General features: G+C 41.3%; 1 protein-coding gene across 1 annotated transcript in view; it reads left to right on the plus strand.

Moving 5' to 3' along the window:
• The window catches only part of LOC141579334 (trafficking protein particle complex subunit 9-like), an 83,676-nt gene extending 75,839 nt beyond the window's left edge, over positions 1-7,837 (plus strand). The window contains exon 10 of the mRNA XM_074374500.1: positions 7,387-7,837. The gene's annotated coding sequence lies outside the window, so the exon portion shown is untranslated. The remainder of the gene's footprint in view (positions 1-7,386) is intronic.
• Positions 7,838-8,313: the final 476 nt, after the last annotated feature.

An 8,313-nucleotide genomic window follows, 5' to 3' on the forward strand; every position in this document is an offset into this window, starting at 1 on the left:
ACATACCTGTATTCATTTTCATAATCTTTTTAAACATAAGTTACTATAAGATAATAAATATATTCTCCTGTGCTATACAGTATAAACTTGCTGTTTATTCTATACATACTCTGTATCTGCAAATCTTGAACTCCCAATATATTCCTTCCCACACCCTCTCCTCTCTGGTAACCATAGTTTGGTTTCTATGTCTCTGTGTCTGTTTCTGTTCTGTAGATAAGTTTATCTTTTTGTTTCTTTGCTTTATTTTTTGTTTTTTGTTTTTTTGTTTGTTTGTTTTAGATTCCACATGTGAGGGATCTCATATGGTATTTTTCTTTCTCTTTCGGGCTTACTTCACTTAGAATGACATTCTCCAGGTCCATTCATGTTGCTGCAAATGGCATTATTTTATTATTTTTTTATGGGTGAATAGTAATCTATTGTACAAATACACTACAAACTCTTTATCCAGTCATCTGTCAGTGGACATTTAGGTTGTTTCCATGTCTTGCTATTGTAAATAGTGCTGCTCTGAAAGTTGGGGTGTAGGTGTCTTTTTGAATTACGGATCCTTCTGGATATATGTCCAGGAGTGGGATTGCTGGGTCATATGAGAGGTCAATTTTTAGTCTTTTGAGGAACCTCTATACTGTTTTCCACAATGGCTCCACCAAACTTCATTCCCACCACAGTGTAGGAGGGTTCCCAATTCCCCGCAGCCTCTCCAGCATTTACTGTCTGTGAACTTCTGAATGATGGCTATTCTGACTAGTGAGAGTTGATACTTGATTGCAGTTTTGATTTGCATTTCTCTGATAATGATATTGAGCATTTTTTCATGTGCCTATTGGTCAATTGTATGTCTTCATTGGAGAAATGTTTCTTTAGGACTTCTGACCATTTTTGGATTGAATTGTTTGTTTTTCTTTCTTATGAAGTGTAAAAGCTGTTTACATATTCTGGGAATTAAGCCCTTGTCAGTCTCATTTATTGCAACTATTTTCTCCCATTCCATAGATTGTCTTTTTGTTTTGCTTATTGTTTCCTTTTCTGTGCTAAAGCTTCCAAGTTTAATTAAATCCCACTTGTATATTTTTGCTTGTATTTCTATTGCTTGAGTAGACTGCTCTAGGAAAACATTGTTGAGATGTATGTCAGATGTTTTGCCTATGTTTTCTTCTAAGAGGTTCATAGTGTCTTGACTACATGTTTAAGTCTTTAAGCCATTTTGAATTCATTTTTGTGTATGCTGTGAGGGAGTAGTCTAACTTCATTCATTTACATGCAGCTGTCCAGTTTTCCCTACATCATTTGCTGAAGAGGCTGTCTTTACTCCATTGTATGTTCTCACCTCCTTTGTCAAAGATTCAATGACCAAAAATTTGTGGGCCTATTCTTGGTAATTTTGTTTACCCATTCATTGATGGATGGATATTGTTTGTAACCTTTGGCTACTCTGAATGATACTGCCATGAATATTGATGTGTAAGTTTTTGTGAGAATATATTTTCATTCTGTTGGCTGTACAGTTGGCCCGCCATATCTGTAGTTTCCACTTCATGGATCCAGATGGCTGGTTGTAAAGGGACTCGAACATCCTTGGATTATGGTATCCAGGGTGGGGGGTTCCTGAAATGAACCCCCCGAGGATACTGAGGGATGACTCTATATGTAGGAGTGGAATAGCTGAGCCATATATTTCTAACCTTTTGAGGAAACACCAGGCTTTTCCAAAGAAGCTGCACCATTGCTCCTTTCCAACGGCTGCATATTGAGGGTTCCCACTTCTCTGCCTCCTGACCGACACTTGTTATTGTCCATGTTTTGATTATAACCATCCTAGTGAGTGTAAAATCAGATATCATTTTGATTTTGATTTCGCAAGTGATGCTGAGCATCTTTTCATATGCTTATTGGCCAATTGTGTATCTATTTAAATACTTGGCATATTTAAAAATTGGGTCGATTTTCTTTGTATTGGTCAGTTGTAAGCATTTGTTTTATATCCTGGATACTAGTCTCTTATTAGATATATGCTCTGCAAAATTTTTCTCCTATTCAGCAGATTGTCGTTTCACTTTACTTTTTGTAAACATTAAAACAATTTCTTTCTAGGGGAGGTAATTAGATTTATTCATTTTATTTTTCTTGCTAAGCATGCACTCTATCACTTGAGCTACCCCCTTCCCCTTTCATTTCACTTTCTTGATGATGTCCTTTGTAACAAATGGTTTTAATTTTGATGAAGTCCATCTTATCTTTCTTGTTTTTCACTTGTGCTCTTGGTATTGTATCTAGGAAGCCATAGCCTATCCTAGGACCACAAAGATTTAAACTATGTCTTCTTTTAGAAAATTTATACATTTAGTTTTTACGTTTCTGTCTGTGATCCATTTTGAATTAATATTTTATTTGTTATATAAAATACGGGGGTCCAGATTCCAGAATCATTCTTTTGCCTTCAGATACCCAGGTGTCTCTGCACCATTTGTTGAATAGACTATTCTTTCAATGGAGTGTTGTTGGCACATTTCTGGAAAAATGACTGTAAATGTAAGTTTCCCCCCTGGATTTTTTATTGTGTCTCATAGATTTTTGCATTCAAACTTATGCCAGTACCATAATGACTTTAGTACTATAGATTTGTAGTAACCTTTGAGTGAGTCCTCCAAATTTGCTCTTCTTTTTCAAGATTGTTTTGGCTGTCCTGGGCCCCTTGCACTTCCATATGAATTTTGGCATCAGTTTTTCAATTTTTGCAAAGAAGTCAGCTGGAATTTTGATAGGGACCCCATTTAATTTGTAGATCACTTTCGGGAGTCTTAACATTTTTAACAATATTGTCTACCATTCCATGAACATGGGATGCCTTCCATATATGTAGATCTTTTAATTATTTTTTTGGTGATACTTCAAAATGTTCAATGTGAAAATCTTGTAAAATTTTCTTAAATGTATCTCTCATTTCATTTTTAATGCTGTTGTAATTTGAAAGGCTGAGCTTCCTAAGGGTGGGACTATATATCAATTTATTTATTTCTAGGATTCCTACACAGCAAATACCCTAGATTTATATTTGCTACATAAATCTATCCACAATTCTTCCCACCCCCGTGTCATAAGAAACCAAGACCCAGGTTAAGCTACCTGAACTCCTATGTGGAAGTGAGAAGTGAGACCCTTGGGTGGGGCTTTGTGCAGATTATAATGAAAGCTTATTCATTATGGCTTCATCTTAATTTCTTTTAAACAATCCTCTCAGTGTATATAGTCAGATACATTAAGAACATGACCTTTTGATGTGCAGAGGAGCTAAGACAATAATTTTCAAATAATTTCTAGTGAGAGTGTTGTACTTGAAACCTAATTTGAATCAATCTTTGAAGATTTATGTTTCAGGAGCTTTGACTATATAATACCTGTCTTTATTCAATAACTACAACTAAATGCTCAAACAACATGTAAGAGTTTGAGCAAACTGCCCCTGCCCCGTAGTGCTGGTTGGCTGCAGCTGTAACTGGAGTCAAGGCTTACCTATCCCAGTACGCTTGGGCGGATCTGCTCAAAGGGGTTCGTCCAATAGTTTGTCAGTAGTCTTTTGGACAAAGCCATAAAACATTGATTTAAGGTTGCTGGAATGGAATCTATTTTATTAATATTAAGTAAGCACATATTGAGTGCTTACTGTATGTTGGGAATTGTCCCTCAGCTTCATATCAATATTATTTCGCTTAAAACCTCTCATATTTCCTTGTTATTCATACATTGCAGATAAGGAGACTGAGGATTATGTCTTCTCTCTTTTGGGGGGAGCTCATTATCAATGATGGGAAGTTGTAAGGAAAAAGATATTGATTCACCCTGAGAAAATATTTTTCTGAGAGTCAGCAATGAATAGGGTGACCACTGAAGAGGGTGATCATTGTTCGATTGAGACGATCCCCGGGTTGTAGGGAGTCAGCATCCCTGTCCTGGACACGGCACGTGTAGCGCTGCGTGGTGGGTGAGGCGGCGCGGCCGCGCAGGGAACGCGGATGCCGGGCTGTTGGGCTTTGCTCAGGCCCGGTGGGGCTTTCTCCTAAGGGAAGTGGAACGTCATTGTCAGATTTTAAGTAGGGGAGAAGGGTGCTCTCGTACATCACTTTTGTCTTGTAGAATGCTTAGAAACATTTAGAAGGCTCGGCAGGAGGTGATCTGATAAGTCAGAGTAGGGTGTTTTTGAGGTGTAGCAGTGTTCAATTTTCAAGTGATTTTCAGTACTATGTTTGTGTCTCAGTAGCCGTGTCACTTTGGATGACACACTCAAGGAAGTGAAACAATTTATCTTATTAATTGAAACAGTGATATACCGACTTCCCAGGACTGCTGTGGAGATCCAGTGAGATAACGTGTTCATAGTGTGCAGTGTGGTCCCCAGCACAGAGTCAGTGCTGAGGGAGTGCCAGTGAGAACCTGGTAGGTGAGGTGTGGGTGGTGGGACTCATTGACTGAGGAAATTGGGCCCTGAAGGAGGGGTCCAGTCACATCTGTGAGTGATGGGACTGAGATGGGAGAGGCAGACAGACCTTGACCCCGACAAGGGGCCCTGGGCAGGACGGCCATGGGAGGAGCACCATGAATTCAGCTCTTTGCAGGTGGAGTTGGAGGTGCCCTTGAAACATCTAAGTGCAGTGCCACAATCACAGAGGAGGTCTAGGCCCAGGCTGTGCATTTTCCTATAATCTCAATCCCTGAGGACGCCGAGGTATTGATCATTGAACGTGAAGACATACTTAAAAGACAAGTGAATAGTAGTATCATCTCTGTCATCAAAGCTCACGTCTCTTTATTCATCACTCACTTTGCTAATTGGGTACTTACAGAGCTCACTTCACCGTCCTCACCTGGGCTCAGGCTCCACAGAAAAGATCTTGTGAGTCTCCCTCTCTTCCAGAAGAAAACACATTTAGCTGGTAGACTTCTCTACTTCGCCAGACTTAGAATTTTAGTTTGTTGATTTAATTCTGCTTTCTGTTGGCCGTCTCCTGACAGGAGAGACATTTTACCTCATAGTCAGGTTTCAATTAGTTGTTACTGAGAATTGCTGATCTGATCCATAGTGTATGTTTTCTATTAACTTTGTAGAGTACTTATCATTTTTCTGTCTTTGCCCTTTAATTTTGTTTCCTCTTCAATGTTCTATCCTATTTGGGGCCTTATTTTATTTTTTAATTAAAAAATGTCTGTTAGCAGTTAAGAAAACAAAAGCAAAGAAAAAATGCACATGATAGCTAAATTTAGAAAATATCTATTGTGTTTTCTGCCTTGGCAATGGAGGGTTCTAGAAACTCTTGAAAACCTTCATTACATAAGTTCCTTAAAATGCTGATTAAGAAATAAGACCTTCCTTCCTCATCTTTCAAGCTGCACAGCTAATTGTGAAGTAAGTGAGGGGAAATCCTCAGAAGACATGTCAAACCAGAAAGCAGGGATTCTGGGAGATACGCGAGCCTTAGAAGCCCTGGGGGGCCAGTTGGCTCCTGAACTGAGTTTCAGTTGCCTTGACAGGAGGTCAGGAGATGAGCCCAAGGCCTCTCACACTGGGAGTTGGATGGCTGTTCTTATGTAAGGCCAAGCACATCCTGAGAATCCTGCTTTATAAAAGGGTGAATTAGAATGAAAAGTAAAAAAGCATTCCTCAAGGCAAGGAAGTAAGGAAAGTTAAATTTTTTGGAAGCGGGGAAAAATAACATATCCAATGTATGTATTTAGTTTAAATCTGTTCTGGCATGAGAGTGACAACAAGCTCCTGGCAGAAAATCACAGCTCCTCCCGGAAAGAGAAGTTGTGTTTTGAATGAATCAGTGGACAGCCATTCCGAAAAATGTCTCCAGAGTCTACTGGATCAAGATACTGAACCCAAACTCCTCCCTTCCATGGTCTCATTTAAATAACCAGAAAGGTTTTAAAGGAAAGAAGCCATAATCATAGTTCTACTTATTAACATTAACATATGCTAGGAATTCAGAGGTGACTATGGAGTTGTCACCTCTTTTATGGACCTTACTTTCTATTTGACATAGTTGGGGAACTTGGTGGAGGGTGGTTTTAGTCTGTTGCAATTAGCCAGGAGAGGAGATTAAGAAAGCAGTGAAAGGCGGGTGACATTTTTAGCTGAGGACAGTCCTGTTCAGTTGGTTTGTAATTGCAGGCTCGTTGAGTTGTCACTGGAGGGAATTGATCTTATGGAGTTTGGACTTAACTCAGGCCTCTTCAGAATGGACAAGTGAACCTGGAGAAAGACAGTCAAATCTGTGCAGACATTAAAGTCCACGTGAACGTGCTGTATCCCTGAGCCAAAGATAGGACAAGTAGGCAGCACTTCTTGAGGACAGAGGAGTGGTTTTTAAGGTTCTCCAAGAATGAAGCCCAGGGAACCGGGATGGCCAGTTGTCAAACTGTGACGTTGCTCTTTGGACGGTGTACCCACCGAGGTTATTGGCCGTTTATAGGTTTCCATTTCTCTTTAATGCATGACAGGTGATGAGGACGTGGGCATACACTTTTGACATCTTGTCGAAGTGACTGGGTACCTGCCTAGAAGGGCGGGCACAGCTACGGCTGCGCCATACATCTTGCCGCCCATCCCGTTCCCTGGCTCCGTGATCACGGCAGAGTGGTTCCTTGATGACCTGTCCGTCTCCTCTGTGACATAGTAACCCAACAAAATACCGGAGCGTATTAGCTTGGCTTTGTTCTTTTCCATCTTTCCCTTCAAATGATGATGACTGATAATGGACCCAGTTACGTTTGCATATGATTTACACGTAGTGCTGTCAGTACAAACCTTGTAATCCCCACTGTGTGATCTAGAGAAGAAAGTTACATTCTTTCCAAATTGTTTTGATGCACTTATGTGGGAAAATGATGTACGTTTGAATATATATTTCCTCTCTGAATCATCATGGCTACAGATGAATATTTGTAGACATGGAATGAGTTTACTGTATTTGAACTGTATGGTCCCCTAAATTCTCCCCAGCTTTTTAAAGTCATCACTGGAGTGCTACCTCCACAGTGTCCCAAAGCATCCACCACTGCCTGTTCTTCGGACACTGTGAGTTTCCAAGTTGGAGAAGGCTGATGGCTGTTGAGGCATTCTCTGGCACATCTCTGGCTGGCTGATGTGAGCTTAGCAAACAAGACTTGGCAGACAGTATCTAACCATGGTCACGTCCATTTCTGGAACACTCATGGAGGATTTTACACCTATGCTAGTGGCATACGTTATTTCTTTTAGTTTTCAAAACAATCATAATTAGATTTTATCACTTGTATTAATAAGGAAACTGTCAAAGCGAGTGATGTGCAGACTTTGGACTGGAACACGGGTCTTTCTGATCCCTATCTCTGTTCCCTCCCCAGCCTATCCTTCCAAATGTCCAGGAGACTCTTCCTCAGTCTTGAGTTTCCCGCTGATGTTACCACTCTCTTTGTTTCTGGAGAGGAAAACAAGTCTAAACTTACTTTCCAGTTGGAAATGGAATGGAGAGTTAACGTTGGAAGCCGGGAGAGTCTGTCCTGTGATGAAGCGGTCTCTGAGCCACTTCCATGGGGACGTCACGTCACTGTCTGGGCCCCTTGCACAGCCTGTGCACAGGTGATAAGCCAGATGTGCCGAGCAGTCCTACCGGACAGGGAAGTGCGTTGGAAATGAGTTTGGGTATTTGGTTTCATTACATATGTTCCTGAGGGCCTTGGCCTGGCACTTCAAATGGGACCACTCCCTGTCCCACAGACTCATGCTCTGGGCCCGTGCAGACCTAACGTGGCCTCAGCCTGGGCTCAGGGCCCGTGGTGATGAGGAGCATTTTAGTCCAGGGTCTGCTGGAGGCTCTGACACTTCTGGGCCATGGGAATTTGTCCAGGATGATAATAAATCCTCCCCGAGATTCAGATTTCCTTGCCTGTGAGCCGGGGTAGTAATAGTTTCTGAAATGATTGTAATGATTCAGTAACGGTCACAGCGTGTGCTGGCAGGTAGCTGGTGTTTAAGGAGCAGAAGTCGCAGTCACTCTGTCAGCCTCTCACTGTGTGCTATGTGCTATGAGAGGTTGTGTGTTTGGTGAAAGTCCCGCCCAAACCCTAGGGTGTAGATGAACTTTTGTTCCTTTACTTTCCCGTCCTTTTCCTATTTCCCTTCTCTGTGTCCCATGTTTAGGTAGCAGATTCCTCTGTTTCAGGGAATACGGACCTTTCTAGTAAAAGGAGAGGCGGAACGCGGAAAGGTGGGGCCCAGAGTGGGTCTGGAGCATCTGCACAGCGCTGCTTCCCTGCATTTCTGCATCCGGT

The sequence above is a fragment of the Camelus bactrianus genome, chromosome 12, assembly GCF_048773025.1.
Source record: "Camelus bactrianus isolate YW-2024 breed Bactrian camel chromosome 12, ASM4877302v1, whole genome shotgun sequence".
Taxonomy (NCBI): Eukaryota; Metazoa; Chordata; class Mammalia; order Artiodactyla; family Camelidae; genus Camelus; species Camelus bactrianus.